At 48.7% G+C, this 22,373-nt stretch overlaps 1 long non-coding RNA gene across 1 annotated transcript in view; it reads left to right on the top strand.

Annotated features, from left to right (window-relative positions):
- The window catches only part of LOC127490682 (uncharacterized), a 62,494-nt gene that overhangs the window by 12,148 nt on the left and 27,973 nt on the right, over positions 1–22,373 (top strand). The window contains exons 2-3 of the long non-coding RNA XR_007918969.2: positions 10,994–11,102; positions 12,849–13,014. This is a non-coding gene — a long non-coding RNA (uncharacterized lncRNA). The remainder of the gene's footprint in view (positions 1–10,993; positions 11,103–12,848; positions 13,015–22,373) is intronic.

The following is a 22,373-nucleotide window of genomic DNA, read 5'->3' as shown; positions in this document are numbered from 1 at the left end:
TACAGCTTATGACAGTCAGATCACACCCTTCCTCTGGGTGTGATCTGTAAAATGGCAGTGAAAAATGAAAGCACAGGAAAAAGACAAGTAGATATAACAAAGGACTTCCTCACTATGAGGGCTGGACATGAGAGTGGATGCCAGAGAGAGCTACAAAATCTCCTTTCTTAAGACTATGTTTGGACTGCGCCAGTACTGGCCTACCTGGAGGTCAAGGATGAACCTGCCTGTTGCTTCCTGTTCCACGCAGCCCAAGGAATCCTTGCAGCAGGAATGGCTGTTCCTATTCCCTTTTCTAGCCAGGCGTGCTCTGCAGAGAGAATTGCTGCCAAGAAAGCTTCTTGCTCCCGGGGAAAGGAAAAAATGACAGCTGCCATTTCAGGCGCTTCAGAAGTGCACTAAATAAGACGCTGCTGATTGGGTTTATCTGATTCCTCCTCCCTGGTAATAGAAGAAATCTCTTCAATCAGAGTTTCCTTGAGGCTGCAAAGGAAGCCTGAGCTTAAACCGTGGAGATTGGCAACACTCAAAGGACTATGCGGCCTCGGCGAGCAGCACCAGGACCACTGCCCTGGGCTGCAGCTGCAGGAAATTTCTGGTTTCCTGTGTTCTCCTGTTCCTTGCACAGGGTATTGGTTTGCTTGCTTCTCCCCCTTGACCACCATTTCTCTTTCTGCTTCCTTCTCTGTTCCTGTGTTCTCATGTTCCTTTCCTCCTCTCTTGTACCTGCTCATCTTCCATTTTTGTTTTCTCTTCCTCTCTGTCCTTCTGACTACCATTTTACCTGCTGGGCTCTTATTGCACACTCCACTGGGTACCCGTTCCAAGAACTTGAGCCTTCCTTCTTGGTCTAAAGTGGCAATATAATTTAATAATATAAATGACCAGATTACATGAACTGTGAATGTCCGCAAGGGTTAGCATATTTGAACCCACATTTCCCAAACTTCTTGCATCTCTATTTTCTCCCTTCACATAGCTTGTCCTGGGACAACTGGTCTTTGGGAACACATTTTAGGAAACATTTATGTCATGTATTACATTTTTCTTACGTGCTGTAACATTTATTATTTTTTAAAAATATTTATTTTTATTTATTTGAAAGACAGAGTTACACAGAGAGGTAGAGCCAGAGAGAGAGAGGTCATCTTCCATCTGCTGGTTCACTCCCCAGATGACTGCAATAGCCAGAGCTGAGCTGATCTGAAGCCAGGAGCTAAGAGCTTCTTCTGGGTCTCCCACTTGGGTGCAGGGGCCCAAAGACTTGGACCATCTTCTGCTGCTTTCCCAGGCCATAGCAAAGAGCTGAATCAGACGTGCAGCAGCTGGGTCTCAAACCGGTGCCCATATGAGATGCTGGCGCTGCAGTCTGTGGCTTTAACCCACTGCACCACAGCGCTGGCCCCAGTATTTATTATTTCATTTGATTCCCCACAGCTATTCTATGATGTGACAGGGAGGTTACATTATTCTCACTTCACAGATGAGTAAAATGGAGGCACAGAGAGGCCACACCATGGTCACATGATGAGCCAGCAAGCAACAAATCCAGATCTCACTTATGGCTTTAGTCTCTACACTGCCTTGCACTGCATTTGTTTATAACGTATATTGCCCTTCCAGAATGTAACACAAGATATGTGAAATGGAATTAAGAAGTCATACTATAATTGGTGAATTATGACATTCATTTTTTGAAGATTTATTTCTTTGAAGGACAGGGTGTCGGAGAGAGGGAGAGTCGGAGACAGAGATGTTCCATTTGCTGGTTCTCTCCTTGTATAACTGCAACAGCCAGATCTGGGCCAGGCTAAAGCCAGGGGACAGGAACTCCATCTTGGTTTCCCATGTGGGTGGCAGGAGTCCAAGTTCTTGAACCGTCTTCTGCTGCCTTCCCAGGCATGTTAGCAGGGAGACGGATTGGAAGTGGAGCAGGCGGGACTTGAAATAGTGCTCCATTATGGGATGCCAGCATTACAGGCAGCAGCTTAACCTGCTGCACCACAACAATGACCCCATGACATTCATTTTTTCCCATTCAACTAAGTATGCACTAATCACTAGTCAAGGTGTTGGGGTTAGAACAGTGACAAAAATAGACAAAAACACAAGTTCTTACCTTCCTGGAGTTTACATTGTAGTGAGGGGACTTAGAAGTTACAAAATAAATTTGCCAAATATTTTATTATATATGCTTCCTAACCCTGAGGGCGAAAGCTAGAAATAAAGTAAGGCACGGGGTAGGAAGATGGGGGGTGGGGAGTTGCAATTTAAGGGCTGGAAGGAGTCAGGAAGGGCCATACTGAAAAGGTGACATTTGAGTAAAGACCTGAAGGAGATTAGGGAGTGACCATGCAGAGATTTGGGGAGTGGGTGGGTTTTCCAGCAGAGAGAAAAGTCAGTTCCGAAGGCCTGAGGCAGAAATGACCCAAGGGTGAAGCTGACTGGGGAGGAGGCCGGGTAGCAGGAGAGGAGGTTGGAGAGATTGAGAGGCGGGAATGCAGATGCTAATCTTGTAAGGAAATGAGCCGACAGGGCTGGTGATGTGCCATAATGTAATAGTACCCTAGGACAAGGCTGTTAGGTTGCTACAACACAAATTACCCCGAACTTTAAGACCCTAAAACAACACATGTTTATGTCACACAGTTTGTGTGGGGCGAGATCTGGAAGCAGCTGAGCCGAGCTGGCTCGGGTCGCTCCTGAGGTTGCGGTGCAGCTGTCAACGAGGGCTGCAGTCCGCTGAAGCCTTGGCTGCGGCTGGAGATGATTTGCACGGCTGCTGACAAAGGCCTCAGTTCTCCCACATGAGCCTCTCCTTAGGGCCGATCACAACATGACCACTGGTTTCCCCAGGAGTGAGTGATGCCAGAGACATAGAGAGTAGCCTTGAAGGAAGCTATGGCTTCATTATGGAAACTGCATATGATTGCTTCTTTTATTTTTTTTTTAAAGATTTATTTATTTATTTGAAAGTCAGAGTTACACAGAGAGAGGAGAGGCAGAGGGAGAGAGGGAGTTCTTCCATCTGCTGGTTCACTCCCCAATTGGCCGCAATTGCCAGAGCTGTGCTGATCCGAAGCCAGGAGCCAGGAGCTTCTTCTGGGTCTCCCACTTGGGTGCAGGAGCCCAAAGACTTGGGCCATCTTGTACTGCTTTCCCAGGCCATAGCAGAGAGCTGGGTCAGAAGTGGAGCATCTGGGCCGGCGCCGCGGCTCACTAGGCTAATCCTCCGCCTTGCGGCGCCGGCACACCGTGTTCTAGTCCCAGTCGGGGCGCTGGATTCTGTCCCAGTTGCCCCTCTTCCAGGCCAGCTTTCTGCTGTGGCCAGGGAGTGCAGTGGAGGATGGCCCAAGTGCTTGGGCCTTGTACCCCATGGGAGACCAGGAGAAGTACCTGGCTCCTGCCATCGGATCAGCGCGGTGCGCCGGCCATAGCGCGCCAGCTGCGGCGGCCATTGGAGAGTGAACCAACTGCAAAAGGGAGACCTTTCTCTCTGTCTCTCTCTCTCACTGTCCACTCTGCCTGTCAAAAAAAAAAAAAAAAAAAAAGTGGAGCATCTGAGACTCGAACCGGTGCCCATATGGGATGCTGGCACTTCAGGCCAGGGCGTTAACTCACTGCACCACAGTGCCAGCCCCTGACTGCTTCTTTTAATTTTTATCATTTATTTTTAATTAATTTGAAAGTCAGAGAGAGAAAAAGAGAGAGAAAGATGTTTCATCCACTGATTTACTCTCCAAATGCCCACAACAATCAGGACTCAGCCAAGACAAAACCAAGAGCACAGAATGCAATCTGGGTTCCCCATTTGGGTAGCAGGGAGCCAAGTACTTGAGCTGTCATCTGCTACCCCAGGGTTTGCATTGACAGGAAGTTGGAAGGGAAGTGGAAAAGCCAGAACTCAAACCCAGCATTCCAGTATGGGATGCAGGCATGTCAATGTCTCAATCACTGCATCAAATACCTGTCCCTGTACGAGATTACTTCTGCCATATTCTGTTGTTGACACAGATCATCCCTGGTACCAGATGGGAGGGGACCACCTGCGCATAAACACCAACAGACTGGGATCATCTTGGAGGATGGCTACCATAACTGGTTTGCAGAAAATTCCTCAGACTACTCAGTTCTTCAAAATGTATCAACAAATTTGTGGTCCCTAAAACAGTGGCGGTCTCACTCCTCTGTGGGATGAGCCTCAACAGAGTCAACACCGAAACCTGCCAAGAGTTTCAAGGTGTCATTTCAATTCTGCATGCACGTGCTTGTTGCTTGTGTCTTCAAAGACCCACTTCCTCTCACAATTGCCTATTATTTCATTCACCCAAGTAATTCAACTTGGAATACTCCATTAAACTTGTCGGAAAAAAAAAAAAAAGCTTCTGGGCCAGTGCTGTGGGGTAGTCTCTGCCTGTGACACCAGGAACCCATTTGGGCTCTGGTTCAAGTCCTGGCTGCTTCATTTCTGATCCAGCTCCCCACTAATGGCCTGGGAGAGCAGCAGAAAATGGCCCAAGGGTTTGGGCCCATACATCTATGTGGGACACCCAAATGAAGCTCCTGCCTCTTGGCTTGGGCCTGGCCCAGCCTTGGCCATTGCAGCCACCTGGGGAGTGAACCAGTGGATGGAAGATCTCTCTCTTTCCCTCTCGCTCTGTAATTCTGACTTACAAACTAATAAATAAACCTGTTAAGAAAATCCTCTGATGAAAGCTGTCACACCCCAAAGGTAGGCTGGGACCGTTCTAGGTAATTTTACCTTGAGGTGACACTGGTCTTTTATGGAGGGCAGAACCGCCCCACCCATGCCTCCAGCATCCCTGGGTACCTTCCCCATGGCACACAGGCGTCATCTTAGAAGAATGACTGATGACAGCACACAGAGCATTCCCTCCATCCCCAAGGACCAGTATGGAGTTTGTCCAGAAGCAGAGACTTGGTTCTCCTGAGACCTGGGGTGTCCTCCTGCCCAGCCTGGACTCGGCCAGTTTCAGAAGTGAGCAGCAGATGGCATTGCAGCCTCAGGAGCGAGCAGCTGAGGCTGCTGGCAAAAGCAGCGGCTCCTGCTGGCTTGGCACCTGGGGGCTCCTGCAGCGGGGGCCCCTGCCTCCCCAGCTCCCAGCTCAGGGACGTTTCGGCTCTGTGCCTGCAGCGTGGCCAATAGCTCAGAGAGCAGGGCCCGACGGCCCCCAGTCAAGGCAACAGATGGTGAACACTGGGCCTTTTCTGTGATGGTTTCTGAAAATGATAAAAGTCAGTAGCTGCTGTTCTCAGGGAGACTGTTTTTCCATCACTGTCTGCTCCTGGTCTGTGAGCGTCCCCACACGGAAAGTCTTGGTTTGGGGGCTGGCAGCTCTCCGGCAGAAGCCTCCTGGCATGGCCAGAAGGGAGCAGAGAAAACTTGACGCATCCACGGGCTCTAAAAAGCAATCAAGGGAATCAAAAGCGTTCAGAATCGAATCCTCTTTCTTCCTCAGGACCCAGAGGAGGAGCTACACCCTAGAGATGCCTGCCAGTGACGAAGGCAGGGCGCAGTCCTGAAGGCCTCTGTCTCTGCCCTAGGTTTCTCACCTCCTCCTTCTCCTCCTTCTCCTCCTCTTCCCTCTGTGTGTTTATATTTCTTTCCTGTGTTCCGGGCTAGCGAAGAAAGCCAGTTCCAGCTGCCTTGGCAAGGTGGCCGTGGGCACGGAGCTGCAACAGCAGGGTCTGAGATCCTCTCCACTGAGCTCCCCCTTCTGCCCTCTTGGGTACCCCCTCTCTGCTGCTGCTTGATTGCTAGTCCCAAGGGGACCCAGACAAGGGGAGGTCCAGAGGTCACCAAGACAACCTACAGACAACCTACGCTTCTTCCGCAGAGCCTGTGTTCTGCTTATAGCTCAGGACAGGGGAGACCCATGGGCTTCCCAGTAGGACTAAGATCCACTGAGCCTCCTGTTTGCTGAGCACCCACTATATGCCCCTAGGATGTGAGCTTGAGGGCAGGGCCCTCTCTACTTTGTTTATGCTGTACCCATAGGATCTAGTACATAGCACATACTTAATCACTGTTAAAAAAAAAAAAAAAAAGAGTGGATGGAGCAGGCATTTGGCTCAGTGGCTAAAATACCTACATCCTCTATTGGAGTGCATGCGTTCAATGCCTTCCTCTGGCTCCTGACTAGCTTCCTGCTAATACAAACCCTGGGAGGCAATGATGATGGTGCAAATAATTGGGTTTCTCCCACCCAAGTGGAAGACCTGGGTAGAGTTCATGGCTCCCCAGCTTCAGCTGGTTGGCATTTGGGGAGCAAACCAGTAAATGGGGACTGTTTCTCTCTGCCACTCAAATAAATAATTAAAACAAAACAAGTAGATAGATGGAAGGAATTAGGCTAAATTCTGAATTGGGCACTGTGGGCACAAGTATGAAAAGTGCAATCCCAGTTCATTAAGAGAGAGGAACACCCAGACAAGCACTCACTCACAATCCTGAATAGGAGCTGCGAGGATGGTGGTGGCAGGAGCTGCAGTGGTGCCTGAGTCTCATTGCAGAGACAGGAAAGGCTTTATTCACTCCTCAATTCAAGGATTGCTCATGGAGAGCCTACTAGATGCTGGGCTATGGCAGGGAATAAGGTAGGTCCTTGCCCTGAGGGAGCTCCCAGTTGTTGGCATCATACAAGCAAACAAATAGGCAGTAACAAACAGGGCATGTGTCTTCATGGGGGAAATGCTGGGTAGGAGGGCAAAAAGCATCCAGTCTAGGCTGGGGGATTCTGGAAGGCTTTATGGTGCCATGAGTTCAGGCTAAGACCACTTGAGGGGTCCATGGAAATTAGGTGGAGAAAAAGAGTTCCAGGCCAAGGAAAATATGTGAAGGCGAGAGATCCTGGCAAGTTTCAAGGAAATGAGCAAATGTGTCAAGAATGCTGGCTGGAGTTACAGTAGGGTAGTGGGTGGGTGGGAAGACAGGAATCAAGAGAAGTAGGTGGGAATGGGGTGGGAGAGCTCAAAGCCAGGTCAAGGAGAATGGCTTACCTTTAGGGCCTGGGGACACATTTAAGAGTTTTAAGAAAGGTGACGATGAGTTCAAGTTTCTATTTAGAGAGATAACTCTGGGTACAGGGGGCAGGGCCGGAGTGGTATCCTAGAGACCAGTTCAGGAGTCTGGGCAAGAAGTGATGTTCTTTGTGATGATGATGTCATGGGGGAAGATGTCATGTTTGGGTGGAAATTGAGAACAATTAGGAATTTTCCAGGTAGGGTGGATGCTGGTGTTCAGAGAAAGCAACTATACATGAGTTTTCAGGAACTTGGCGTGATTTGGGAAGCACCCATGTTTAGGTGTTTTCAGTTTGGGAAAGGACACAGGGATAGGAATGGGTGATGAGGCAGCATGAAGCAAAGCTTTGCTGAAGAGCTTTGGGAGCCTAGGTTGTTACTAACCCCCTTTTAGTGGAGCTGGGCAGGAGCTGAGAGGTTTGGCCACCTCCTGCAGGGGTTCCAGAAGGCTAAAGTCCATTCGGGAATTTTGCAGAGAAAATGCATTACCCAGAATCCAGAAGACAAGACCAAACAGTGTCCAAGGAAGTAAGCAGGTGAACCAAGAAAGGGGGGCAGGAGATTGCCCAGCACAGAGAAGTGAGATGAGTCCCAGGGATTCGGAATCACCCAGTCCCTGACTTACACTTGCCCCTTCTGCTTCTATGCCCCAAAGACATCACACAGACATCTGTAACTGTTTTTTCTCTAAAGAGACTTAGAAAAGAACAGAGAGCGTGGGCCAACCAGCATAATGGTTAAGAAACTGGGCTCTGCTTCTTACTGGATTTGTGACTTAGGAGAAATAACAGAATCATTTTCCTCACCTGTCAGTGCTGTAAGGTTGAAATGAGGTAATGTGAACAGACAGCTTACATGGGGAAGATTCTCAAAAAGTCTTTGGTGTTACAAAGATTTTGATATAAGCCAAACAGGGCTTGGAATATAGGGCAAGGAGTTAGGAAAGGATAAGAAAGGCGGGCTCAGGAAAAGGGGACTGAGCTCCATGTGTGCAGAATTCTTCAATCGTTTCCAAGGCAAATGACATGCAGGTATCTCCCCACAGTCATATGCTGCAAGCCTATTTCACAATGTAGCAGTGTTGGAAGGCGGTGCCTGGTAACAGGTGATTATGTCTTGAGGGCTCTGCCCTTAGGAATGGATTACTGTCCTTATTTTTGGGCTAGGTAAATTGTCGAGAGAGTGGAGGAGCATTGTCGTGCAGCAGGTTAAGCTGCCACCTGGGACATCTGCATCCCATATTGGAGTGTCTGGGATAGAATTCTGCCTCGACTTCCCATTCAGTATTCTTGCTAATAATGCATCCTGGAAGGCAGCAGATAATGGCTCAAGCACCTGTGCCCCTTCCACCCACGTGGTAAGCCCAGATGGAGTTCCTGGCTCCTGGCTTTAGCCTGGTCCAGATTTTGCTATTGCAGGCATTTGAGGGAGTGAACCAGCAGATGGAAGATCTCTTTCTCTCTCTCTCTCAGTGTGTGTGTGTGGGTGTCTGTCTCTGTTTCCTTCTCTCTGTCACTTAAATTAAAAAGGAAAAAGCAGACACATCCTCTTCTTGCTCTCATGTTTCCTTGCCCTTCACCTTCTTGCAGGGATGATGAAGCAAGAAGGCCTCCCCAGATGCTGGCCTCTCAGCTGTGGACTTCCCAGCCTCTGGAACTGTAGGAAATGAATTTCAGTCTTTTATCAGTTGATTACCTGGTGTCAGTTATTGTGCTATAGCAACACAAAATGGACAAAGACAAACACCAAGACTGGCCCCTGTCAGCCTATCCTTTATCTCCTAGTGCTCCCACCCTCACCTTACCCCACCACTTCGGATTTCCAGAACAAACCAGATTCTTCAACCCTTTGCCCAAGTTGTTCTATTGGAGAGAAAATGGCCCCTCAAACCTATCTTCACACCAAGTACCAGAAAGCTGTCAGAGACCTGAAGCACCGCTGGGAAGGGACCCAGTACATGCGTATTGAGAGGAGATGGTGTACTAAGAAGAAAGAACAGGAGGAAGTTTATATGGCAAAATAAATGACATGTGACAAAGTGCTTGGGGGAGACAGAGGGCAGGTGAGCCGAGGGGTATGTTTCTCTTGACAGTGGCACTAAGACTGGGTGAGAAGGGGGATTATTATTATTATTATTATTATTTTAAGATGTATTTATTTGAAAGGCAGAGTGACAGAGAAAGAGAGGGAGGGAGAGAGACACAGACAGAGACAGAGATATCTTCCATCTGCTGGTTCATTCCCCAAATGCCCACAACAGCCAGGGCTGGGCCAGGCTGAAGCCAGATTCCAGGATCTCCACCTGAGTCTCCCATGAGGTTGTCAGGGATCCAAGCACTTGGGCCATCATCTACTGCCTCCTAGGTGTATTAGCAGGAACCCTGGAATAGCCAGCACTCGAACCGGGCATGCTGATATGGGATGCGGGTATCCCAAGTGGCAGCTTACCCCACTGGGCCACAGTGTAGGTCCTGAAAGGGGGAATTTTCAAGGGAGCCCCAGTGTATCTCTGAACTTCCAATCCCTCTCTTGTTTCCTCCTGCTCTCCTTCCATCGGGGCCCCAGGTCTCCCGGAGGGCATTGTAAGCCTGAGATTATTGCTTGGGGACCACCTGTTCCTGTTATAAGCTCAGCACAATCTTGTGTTAGTGCCTCAAACACGTGAAGAAGATTGTGGAAGCCGGAGGAGGGTACAACTAACCCAACCCAGGTGAGCCTGGGAAGGCTTCTTAGAGGAGGGAAGCTGAGCCTTGGCCAAGGCTTAGAGGATCAAATAGGAAAGATTTTCAGACTATGACAACATGAACAGGGGCAGCTCCCTGTGATGATCGAGGAGGTTCTTCAGCCCCTCTTCTTCCCCAGCCCCAGTGCTGAGTTCTCCTTAGTGCTCCTCCCAGCCCATCCTTAGAGACAGTGACTATTCGAGCTGAAAGAAATCTTAGTGATCTTGCAGATTATCCTCATCTGCGAGCTTTACAGTTGTGGAGACAGAGACTCAGAGGGACAGAGAGACTTGCCTCAGTGGGTGAGGAACTGAGACTCAGAGCCCAGGGTTTCAGACTTCCCAGGGCCACAGTGCCTCACCACAGAGTCTAGGTCTTTCCTTCCCAGCTGATGACAGGGGAGGGGTTTTCGTGTCTGTAGCTCTGTTAACCACTGCTACCTCCTCTATCCTTTACTCACAGTTACCATCTGTTAGGCACAGTTCTAGCTACTGGGGATCCAAATAAAACGAAGTCTTCATTCTCATGTAGCTCACATTCTAGTGTGGAGACAGAAGTTAAAATAACCAAGCTCATAGCATGTCGAGTGTTAAGAGCTATGAATAAAATGAAGGTCAGCAAAGGGAATCGGATGTGATCATAAGGAGTCTGTTTGAGATAGAGGGAATCTACTGCTGCATAATAAATTAAGCAAGAACAGAAAGGCTTAAAGCAACCATAAATACTTCTTATCTCCAAGTTTCTGAGGGCCAGGAATTTGGGAATGGCTTAGCTGGGTGGTTCTGATATGAGGTTCCTCTTGACATAGCAATCAAGGTGTCAGCCAGGACTGCAGGCTAGTGGCTTGGCTAAGACCGGAGGGTCTGCTTCCAGGACTGCACGCTCACCTGTCTCTGCGCCAAAGGCCTGGGCTGCTCACTACGTGATCCTCTGCATAGAAATGCTTGAATGCCTTTATAACACAGCAGTGTGTGATCCGAGGAAGAGAGCAAGGAGGAAGGCGCTGCCTTTTTTACTTTAACTTTTAGAATAATTTTAGATTTACAGACGAGTTGCAAAGATAGTATAGAGTTCCCACATTCCCAAGTATATTTCACTCAGCTTTCTCTAAAGTTAATATCTTACATAACCATGGTACATTTGTCAAAACTAAGAAGTTAACATTGGTGCATGACTATTAACATACTTTTTGCCAGTTTTTCATCAATGCCCTTTTTCTGTTCCAGGATCCGTTCCAGGACATTGTGTTGTATTTAGTGCTCGTGTTCCCTAGTCTCCTTCCATCTGGGACAGTCTGTTTTAATTTTTTATGACCTTGACAACTTTGAAGATCAGGTAATTTTGTATAATGTCTCTCAATTTGTATAATGTTTTCTCCTGATCAGACTGGGTTAGTCATAGTGTCTTCTATGACCTTGCGCTACAAGTCACACACCATTACTTCTACCGTGTTCTGTTCTTTAGAAAGGAGTCACAAAGTCCAGACAATAGTCAGTGCGAAGGCAATTAATTTCCTCTCTGTCTCTCTCTTATTTGAGAAGCAGAAAGACAGCAAGAGAAAAATAGCTCCCGTCTACTGGTTCACTCCCCAGATGCCCACAATAGCCAGGACTGGTCTGGGCTGAACCCAAGAACCAGGAACTCAGTCTAGGTCTCCCACAAGGGTAGCAAGAATACAATTACTTGAGCCACCACCACTGCCTTCCAGCGTTTGCATTAACAAGAAGCTGGAATCAGGAGTCAGACCTAGAAATTGAATCCAGGCATTCCTATGTGTGATGCAGGCACCTTAACCACTAGGCTAAACATCCACTCCCATGACATGACTTTGAAGGATCACTCTGGCTGCTGTTTGAGTAGATTGTAAGTGGCAAGGGTGAGTGTCCAATGAAGAACTCAGGAATCTTCCAGAAGGGGGCTCTTTCCTTAGGGAGAGTGCTGCTGGTCTGTCTCATTTAATGCCTAGCTCAGAGGCCAACACGAGGATTAAATGACATAACACATCTAGGGTGCCTGGCACACTACAGATGCTGAGCATAACCATCTTGAGGAGCAGCATCGCCAAGAGGAGGAGGAGTGCTGGGGGTCTGGACAGCGCCCTTTCATAGCTGGTACGAGGCGTGGCTCTGGGGAGACAGGGAAGAGGAAACTCAGTTCCTGATTGTGAGGAGCTCAGAGCGATGGGTTGGGCAGTCAAGCAGGAAATAACCGCAACACGACTTGGCCAAATCTTGCCACTTCTTTTGCACAGGGGACTCGAAAAGGGTCCTGGGAGGAAAGCCTAGAAAAGTGCCAAAGAGGAGACTTCCAGGGTTACCTAGAGAAGAGAACAGAGGATTTCCAGGCAGAAAGAGCAGCATGTGCACAGAGGGTGGCACATCTCTGTGCCCACTTGAACGGCAGTAAAATGCGCCGAGTTTTGGCGGATTGTCTTGAGTCAGTGCTGTGAGCCTGTTGGGGGAGCAGTGTCAGGACCATGGCACCGACCCTCCCATGTCCTCGCCCAGAGAAGCCTCACCAAAAGAAGCCTTGGCCGCAGCCCGATAGCCTGACAAAGAGCTGTCCCCTCTCCCTCTGTTATGTGCTACCTCCTGTCACTTGCAGTAAACATAAATCAGGGGATAAACATCCTGCTCATTCTTCAGGGTCTTAAAAACTGCTCGGTGTCTGGCATAGCAGGGGGGTAAGACCCTGGGTTAAGTGCACGTCCATTTTACGGATGGAGCAAAGTACCCTCTGCGGGGAGAAGGCTCTCACACAAGTCTGAACTTCCTCTCGGCCTCAGAAATCACCAACTACGATTCAGCTGGGTGAGTTTTTTCTCCCACGAGGCATGGAAAAGAGAAACAAAGAAGTTAGGGGAGCAAAAAGGACAAGAATGCGAATGAGACAGGAACACTGAGGAGGACACAGTTAGAGGATGCAGAATGCATCTGGGGACAGGAAAGGGCAGGACGTCTCAGGGAAGTTTGAAAAAAAAGAAAAGAAAAAGAGAAAAAAAGGCAGCTGGAGATGAGCTAGGAGAGAGGCTCTTTTCCCTAAATAAATGCCAGCTGATAATCGTCGCCTGTGTTTCTACAGAGTGATCCTGCTCCGGCAGCACCTGCCCTCGCTTCACCCTCGCCGGCACCCGGAGTGGGAGGCACTTCCTTCACTCTTCCAGCAAATATTTATTAAGCGCCTACTTTGGGTCAGAAGCTGTTCAAGGTGCTAAGGGTACAGCTGTGAACAGGCAACAAGCATGTAGGTAAGTTAATAAATCTCTTTTAAATAGCAGCACAGGTGGTGAGGGATGTATAACAGAATAACAGGACTGGGTGTGTCGGGGAGGCTGCCCCGACCAGGGCATTCTCACCTGTGCAAGTGAGGAGTAACGGGACCTTCCTTACCAGGCTGCCGTGTGATCCCAGGGGTTAACGCACGGGATGCTTACAGAGCAAGCTCTCTTCACTATTACCCTCGTGCTGGCGGGGCCTGTTGATCTGGGGAAATTTGATGTTTTTCTTTGGGTTGTGTGCTTTTTTTTTTTTTTTAAGGTTTATTTTATTTATTGGAAAGGCAGAGTTACAGAGAGAAAGTGGCAAGGGGAGACAGAGAGAGATTGATTTTCTATTCTGGTTTACTCCCCAAATGGTTGCAACAGCCAGGGCTGGGCCAGGCCGCAGCCAAGAGCCAGGAGCTTCTTCTGGGTCTCCCATGTGCGTGCAGGGGTGGAAGCACTTGGGCCAATTTCTGCTGCTTTCCCAGGTGCATTAGCAGGAAGCTGCATTGGAAGTGGAGCAGCCAGGACTTGAACTGTCCTCCATAGGGGATGCCAGCATTGCAGGCAGTGGCTTAACTTGCTGTGCCACAGTGCCAGCCCCAGGAATGTGCACTCGTTGAAGGAAAGGACCACTGTCTGTCTTGCTTACTGCTGTGTAGATGACCGCATAGCCCCATGTCTGACATACAATCTGTACATGTTTGTTGGGTAAGTGAATTCCCATTTTACCAAAAGAGGAAGCAAGCTGAGAGTTTAGAGATGGAAACCGTGCAGTGAAATTGGTGGCAGAGACCATGCCTCTGAAAGGTCCCTCGGAAACAGGTGGATGACAGCAGTGGGACAAGATCCAGACAGGCCCTGGTACCACCTCAAAAGTGGGCATAAAAGGAGCCCTGGGCCTGGAACTCTTCCTTCTTCTTCCAACCTCTTGCGACCAAGAACAAAGGAGAGAGCATGGCACCCACCTCCAGACTTTGTTCCTCACCATCCTCCCGTGGCCAGCACCCGTCCTCCAGAGCTGCTCGCTCCACACCATCTGTCTCTGCAGGCAACCCTGGCTGCCCAGCAGCCTATGCTGACTTCTTCCTTTGCCGCCTTTCCCCGTCTCGTCTCTTCTCTTTCCTCCTCTTTGGGCTCTCTGATCTTGATTCCTCCTCCTTGCCTTTCTCTCCCTCCCTTCACAGAGTAGTAGCCTTGCTCTTTGCTCCCTCAACTGAAGGGCAGCAGAGCAGTAAAACAAAGCGCTGTCAGCAGAAGTGCATTTCCACTGCATTCATCCCCACGCAGAGAAGATTTATCAGGGTCCCTCACCCCACCCTGCTATGTAAACGTTGTAATCCAGTGGAAATGGGAGATCGGAAGAGTCTGAGGGAAAAGTCACCATAAAATCTCTCAATCACCCGTGGGCCTGGGCTTCCTGAACTCCCTTGCTGCCTTGCCCACCTCCTGCCTCCCCCTCTTGGGGAAACTTGGCAGGTGGGGACAGCTGACAAAAGATGCTTTCTTTCTGCCCCCTTGGGTGCTCGCAGGTCATCTGCAGGAGCAAATGTTTGTAAAGCACTTGAGAAATTATCAAGTGCTGCATAATCCAAGGGCATTATTTCTATTGCTCTGTGGGCTGTCTTTGTGTCTGTTTGGCCTGATGGATGCTGGGTCTTTCTGAAACCAGGGCTGACCCCACTCTTGGGTGTCCATAGCATCCTTTGCTTGCCTGCATCTTTGAACAATGCCTTCCTGTTTCTTTCTTTTATTTTTTTAACAAGGTTTTTTTTTTTTTTTTTTTTTTGACAGAGAGAGACAGAGAGAAAGGTCTTCCTTCTGTTGGTTCACCCCCCAAATGGCCGCGATGTCCGGTGTGCCGCACTGATCCGGATCCGAAGCCAGGAGCCAGGTGCTTTTCCTGGTCTCCCATGTGGGTGCAGGGCCCAAGGACCTGGGCCATCCTCCACTGCATTCCCGGGCCACAGCAGAGAGCTGGACTGGAAGAGGAGCACCCGGGACTAGAACCCAGGGTGCCGGCGCCGCAGGCGGAGGATTAGCCTAGTGTGCTGCGGCACTGGCCCCGTTTGTTTCTTTCTACATAGCCCTTGGCACCCCACAATTAGAAGATTGTTTGTCCTCCAACTTGAATAGGAAGGTAAGCTGTTGAAGGGGATGAGGATCTTGAGAGAAACTCTCCACATTCCCACCTGACTGGAATCAAGGGTGGGCTAGATGCAGAGGTATGGGGAACTAGAAGGGAGACCAGACCCCAGGCAAGCTGTCCTGAGGGCTTCAGAACTGCACGTGCCATTCTCAGTTACTTAGTCCTAGGTGCACAAAGACTGCTACAGAGCCCCTGGTTTCTAAAACAGGGACGAAAGCCTGGTGGTTAAAAGCTGTAACTCTGCTACTTTCCTGTGGGGAGCAACTGGGAGCAACTCGGACTAGACTGTTACTGGAATTAAGAATTATTCTATGCATCTGCTTTCCCACAATATGGCGCTGAGAAGGGAGTAGCAACTTCTGCGCAGCTGCCTCTCGCCAGCTTGGGTGATGACCTGCAGGAGCTGATCCTGCTCCTGATTGGAGGAGAGCAGCGTACTCGGCGTGTGGGTAGCAGAGTTGGGATTGGTGGAAGAGGACTATAAAGGAGGAGAGAGACAACATGCACCAGGAACATCTAAGGGGAACATCTATCTGAAGGAACGCCTGTGCAGCCCCCAAGAGAGCCGGCCGGTGGTGTGCCGCTCCCCTGCGGAAGTGGGGAAAGTGGCCAGGGGGAACCGCCCTTCCACGGAGGTGGAAGGGACGGCAGCCAACCCGGGAAGAACCAGCAGCAAACCCGGGGAGGGCCGAGCAGACAAAAGAACAGCGCAGGGTCCTGTGTCGTTCCTCCACGAAGACGGGGAGCGACATAATGGTGCCGTGACTCGGATATGAAGCCTAGGCAGGGTTTAGTGTTGTTCCTCCACGAAGAGGGGGAGCGACACTTTCCAAAGGAGCTTCCTCTCATTTTTTACTTGCAAAATGCCAGTGATAATGGTATCCGCTTGTTGTGAGAAATAAATGAGGCAAAGCTTGTGAAGAGGTAGCACGTACTAAAACAATTTTCTTGTTTTAAGTGGCAATCAGAAAGCTTTGGTTGTGGGCCTACCTGTCAAAGCCGTGGCCATGGAGATACAGACCCTGCTGCGTCATTGTCCCATTGTCACTAGGAGCCCCCCTAGGTCTGGGTTGTGCCTGCTTCTCTTGCTGTCTACACTCAGCAGTCCCTGGGAGCTGGAGCTGAGGATTGGAGGAGGCGATAGAAAGGCAAGAAGAGTTTTGGGGGAGGTGGGTGTCTCCACGAAGAAATGTCAAGAGTCAGAGCTGGAAGTGAGGGAGGTGGCGGGGGTGGAGGGAGGAGGGAAGAACAGAGGATGTCTCTGAGCTGCCAGAATCCGGATGGGGCTGCAGCTCGGGGGCCCTGGCACTTCCTGCCACCCCCAGTCTTGGGAATGAGTCACCAGAGGGAGGAGTGACGGAGGCGTCATGCTCTGCCCACGGAGCATCGGGTTCTGTTCCCCAAAAGAGGACTAGTGGGAGGGAGAAGGCGATTCAGAGCTTAGGGCCGCCGGGAACTCGGTATAAGGGGAGCGAGGAGGAGCTCCGAAGACCCACTTACTTACCCAGGGAGCTAGGCCCCGTCCTGCGGCAGCTTCACTCTCTGCCCTGTCCATAAAACATCAGTTGTTCTTCTGGCTTCAGCCTCTGCCGGGCCGCTTTTTCCCAGAGAGAGAGGTTTCACATTCTTCTGGTCAACTCTGGAAAGGCCCTTGGGGGGCCTTTGGCCTGATGGTTGACATGCTGGTTAAGATGCTGCTGTCCTCAGGAGGCGCTGTGGTGTTGTGGGCTCAGTCTCCATCTGCAGCATGTGTTCTAGTCCTGGCTGCTCCTCTTCTGATCCAGCTCTCTGCTATGGCCTGGGAAAGCAATGGAAGATGGCCTAAGTCCTTGGGCCCCTGCACCCATGTGGGAGACCCAGAAATAGCTCCAGGCTCCTGGCTTCAGATTATTCCAGCTTCGACCATTGCAGCCTTCTGGGGAGTGAACCAGTGGATGGAAGATCTTTCTCTTTGTCGCTACCTCTCTCTGTAACTCTACCTCTCAAATAAGTAAAGTCTTTTTAAAAAAGGGTCCAATTCTTGACTCTTGATTCCGACTTTCTGCTAGTGTAGACCCTGCCAGGAGGCCAGTGGTGACTTTGATAATTGGGTCCCTGCCACTCACTTGGGAGACCCAGACTGAGTTCCAGTTTCCTGGTTGTTGTAGGTGCTTGGGGTACAAACCAGTAGATGGACAGTGTCTCTGCTTGTCTGTCTGCCTCTTTAATAAAGAAATAATAGATGAAAACTAAATGAATCAATAAATGAATCTTCTCCCCATTAAAAGATTTTCCCTCTGCCTCTGGGCAGTCTATCTGATCCCTCAGTCTTCCATCTCTTCAAAGTCAAGGTCATCTTGCTATCCCTAGAGCCCAGGCAAGTGTTAGGCAAAAATGTACAGATGTGGCCTGGGCCCAGAAATACAGCTTTTTCTTCCTCTCTATTTAGTCACTGCTATTCTGCTTTATGGTTTCCATTTACTAAGCATCTACTATGTGCCCAGTGTCCTCACACATTAGTTTCTTTGTTTTAGAGATGAGAAAATGAGCTCAACGAGATTAAGGAATATGTTCCAGGTGACAGAGTCAGCCGGTGGTGGAACTGAGATTTGCCAGCAAAGCACTCAATTTTTCTGTTATTCTTCTTTTAAGAATCTTTTAATTATTGTTTTAAAGATAACAATCAGAACTCTTAGTTGTAAGAATTTGACAAAGAATTGCAGTTAATCAGTCTTGTTGAGATGTAATTTGTTTACTATACAATTCATTCATTTACAGTAGACAAGGTGATGGTCGCAGTCAATCCTAGAACCTTGTCATCATCCCACAGGAAAGTGCCACACCTATTTGAAGTCATTCCCTGTTCCCCTCCAACTTTCTCAGCTCTGCGTGACCTCTGGTCTACTTTCTGCCTCAGATTTGCCTTGTCTGGATATTTCATATATATGGAATCATTCACAAAAAGCCACATTATTGTTAGTGTGTTCTTTGCCAGGTGTATCCATATTGTAGCATGAACCCATCCTTTATCTCTTTTAATTGCTGAATAATACTCTTTTTGTAAATTTTGTATTTTGATATTTATTTATTTATTTATTTGTAAAGCAGAGTTATATATAGGGAGAGATCTTTCATTCTCTTGTTCACCACCCAAATGGCTACATCAGCCCGGGCTGGGCCAGGCTGAAGTTAGGAATTTCTTCCAGGTCTCCCACATGGGTGTGGAGGCCCAAGGTCTTGGGCCATCTGCCTCTGCTTTCCCAGGCTACTAGCGGGGAGCTGAATGGCAAGTGGAGCAGCCAGGATATGAACTCGTGCCCACATAGAATGCTGGCACTACAGGTAGTGATTTAACCTGCTGTACCACAGCACCAGATCCAAACTGCTGAATAATATTATTTATGTGTATCAGTTGATGGACATGTTAATTGTTTTCACTTTTTGGCTATGAAGAATAATGTTGCTATGAACATTTGTGTATAAAGTTTTGCATGACTGTGTTTTTCCATTTACTTGAACATATATTGGAATTAGGAATTGAGGCCTTTTGAGGAACTGGCAGATTGTTTTCCAAAGCAGCTGTACCATTTTGCAATACCCCAGCAGTGTCTGAAGGTTCCAATATCTCCACATCCTCTCTAATGCTTGTTTTGATATTTTTGTTACAATCATCCTAGTGGTATGAAGTAGTATCTCACTGTGGTTTTGTTTTTAATTTCCCTGATGGCTAATGATGTTGATTGTCTTTTTATGTGCTTATGGTATGCAGATCTTCATCAGTGAAATGTCTACTCAGATTGCTTACTCGTTTTTAAATTGGGTTACTTATTTCATTTTTTAAGGTTTTTAAAATTTGAAAGGCAAAGTTAGAGAGAGGGATCTTCTATCTGCTGGTTTGCCCCCCAAATGGCCAGGAGCCAGGAGCCCCATCTGGGTCCCTTATGTGGATGCAGGGCCCAAGCACTTGGGCCATCTTCTGCTGCTTTCCCAGACACATTAGCAGGGAGCTATGTGGGAAACAGGGCAACCAGGACTCAAACTAGGGCTTACATGGGATGCCAGCATCGCAGGAGGCGGCTTAACTCACTGCATCACAACATCAGCCCCCTATTGTTTCGTTATTGAGGTTTTTTTTTTTTTTAATATATTCTAGATTCAAGTCCATTATTGTATTTGTGATTTGCAAATATCTCTCATTCCATGAGTTATCTTATTGGTATCCTTTGAAGCACACAAAATAAATCTTTTAAAAAAAGATTTATTTACTTGAGAGTCAAATTGACAGAGGGAAGGGGAGAGAGACACACACACACATGAAAAGGTCTTCCATCTGGTAGTTTACTCCCCAAATGCCCACAACAGTTGGGGCTGGGCCAGGCTGCAGTCAGCAGCCAGGAACTCCATCTGAGTCTCCCACATGGGTGGGGCCCACACACTTGAGCTATCTTCTGTTGATTCCCCAGCATTTTATCAGGAAGCTGGATCAAAGCTCAGAGTAGCTGGGACTTGAACCAGGTACTTCAATATGGGATGAGGGTATCCCAATGGTGGCATTACCTACTTCACCACAACACCTGCCCCAGTTTTTTATTTTGATGGCATATATATTACCTTTCTTCCCCCTTTGTCTCTTGTGCTTTTGTTGTCAAATGTAGGAAGGTTTTGCCTGATCCAAAGTCAAAAAGACTGTTTTTAAAAAGATTTATTTGAAAGGCAGACTTTCAGAGAGAGAAAGCTCTTCCATCTGGTGGTTCACTCCACAAATGGCTGCAACAGCTGGAGCTGAGTCGATCAGGAGCCAGGAGCTTCTTCTCAGTCTCCCATGTGGGTACAGGGGTCACAAGGACTTGGGCCATCTTTCACTGCTTTCCCAAGGTATAGCAGGGAGCTGGGTTGGAAGTGGAGCAGTTGGGACTTGAACTGGTGCCCATATGGGATGCTGGCACTGCAGGTGGAGGCTTAACCCACTATGCTACAGTGCTGGGCCCCAAAATGTGTCTTTCTTCAGGGAGTTTTATAGTTTTAACTTTTTTTTTTTTTTTTGACAGGCAGAGTTAGACAGTGAGAGAGAGAGAGAGAGAGAAAGGTCTTCCTTCCGGTGGTTCACCCCCCAAATGGCTGCCATGGCCGGCGCGCTGCACTGATCCAAAGCCAGGAGCCAGGTGCTTCCTCCTGGTCTCCCACGCGGGTGCAGGGCCCAAGCACTTGGGCCATCCTCCACTGCACTCCCGGGCCACAGCAGAGAGCTGGACTAGAAGAGGAGAAATTGGGACAGAATCCGGCGCCCCGACCGGGACTAGAACCCAGGGTGCCGGCACCACAGGCGGAGGATTAGCCAAGTGAGCTGCAGCACCAGCCAGTTTTAACTCTTATACTTATGTTATGTTTTCAATTTTGAGTTCCTTTTTGTATATTATGTAAGAAAGGGTTAGCAGTTAATATTTTTGCATGTAGATATCTAGTTGTCTAGCATCATTTATTGAAAAGACTGTTCTTTTAACACTGAATTATCTTGGCAACTTTGTTGAAAACAAATTGGCTATAAATGTGAGGGTTTACTCTGGAATCTCAAGTATATTCCATTGTTCCACCTGAAAGAGTTAATAGAAAGGGAGAGGGGAAGAGGGAAGGAGAGGGAGACTCTTTCATCTACTGGTTCATTCCCCAAATGGCCACAACAACCAGGACTTGGCCATGTTGAAGTCAGGAGCCAGAAACTCAATTGTGACCTCCCAAATGGGTGTCAGGGACTGAAGCACTTGGGCCATCACCTGTTGCATTCCAGGGTGTGCATTAGCAGGAAGCTGGAGCTGACCCTGGAGTTGAGACTCAAACCGAAGCGCTCTAGTGTGATGCACAAGTATCCCAAGTGGCATCTTAACTGCTATGCTAAACTCCACCCAATTTGTAGGATTTAATGAAGGCTCCTTGTTGAAAAGCCCTATGTTGGGGGCTGGCGCTGTGGCGCAATGGGTTAATGCCCTGGTCTGAAGCGCCAGCATCCCATATGGGCGCTAGTTCAAGACCCGGCTGCTCCACTTCCGATCTAGCTCTCTGCTATGGCCTGGGAAAGCAGTAGAAGATGGCCCAAGTCCTTGGGCCCTTTCATCCACGTGGGAGACCCAGAAGAAGCTCCTGGCTCCTGGCTTCAGATCAGTGCAGCTCCAACCGTTATGGCCAATTGGGGAGTGAACCATCGGATGGAAGACATCTCTCTCTCTCTCTCTCTCTCTCTCTCTCCTCTCTATGTGTAATTCTGACTTTCAAATAATTAAATATTTATGCAGTGGAATTGTTAGCTCTTCTTGTTTAATTGTCAGATAATTTGGCCTGCCCTAAGGCCTCTGTCCTGGGGAGTTTGGTATATGGAGCCAGGGGATGTACATGGATCTTCAGGGCTCCCAGCCTTGTGCAGGGTGGGGAATGGGGCTGCAAGTCTTTTAGAGCCTCATGATCTAGTGGACTCAGCTGGGCCCAAAGGGTCTCGCTACAATCTCAACTTCTGCATCCCAGCCAGACTGTCTTTCTGGTTAAAAGCTGATGAGAGAATGAGGCTATGGGAGGGGGGATCCGGCTGGTGGAGAATCCAGCTTAACTCCTAGTGGATGGAGAGAGGATGATTGAAATTGCTCATTTAGCGAACGATTTAGCCAGCTGTAGAAAATCCTATTAAGTGACAATTCTTATCTCAGTCCCTTGCTCTTGGGAAGGGCAGCTCTGGGCTTTGTGGCGACCACAGCACAGTTGTCTGAATCCGGTCAAACAATCATCACCAATAAGAAGCTAAAACCCAGAGACAGGCAAATTTCACTGGTCTCCCTGCCTCTTCCTACCCTTCACACTGACCCCCATATCATCTGTCAATTATCTGGTTAGTTGAGCCTTTTCTCTACCCCTTGTAATATAAATAGCAGGCATTTTATGGGTCCCCATTAAGCAATGCGATCAGCATCAATTACCTAATGAGACTCTAGAAAGTCCTGATTTAAAATCCTGTCCTCAATTGTGACTGGGCTTTGTCGGGTGCCAACGTGATAATTGCAGTGACATCTAAACAATTGCTCACCAGAGGTGGGGCCTGTGCTCCCTAGATTTGGCCTGGGGAAAATTCAACCTCCAGCCAGGGGCTGATCTCTGTACTTTGTCCTGGGCGAAGTTTCTCCCGCGTGCTCTGAAGGCAGCAGGGAGCCGGGTGTGGGTGTGGGGCTGCCCAGCTCTA

This window comes from Oryctolagus cuniculus, chromosome 6 (genome assembly GCF_964237555.1).
Source record: "Oryctolagus cuniculus chromosome 6, mOryCun1.1, whole genome shotgun sequence".
Lineage (NCBI taxonomy): Eukaryota > Metazoa > Chordata > Mammalia > Lagomorpha > Leporidae > Oryctolagus > Oryctolagus cuniculus.
Note: the sequence above shows the minus strand (reverse complement) of the source record. Positions and strands in the feature narration are given on the sequence as shown.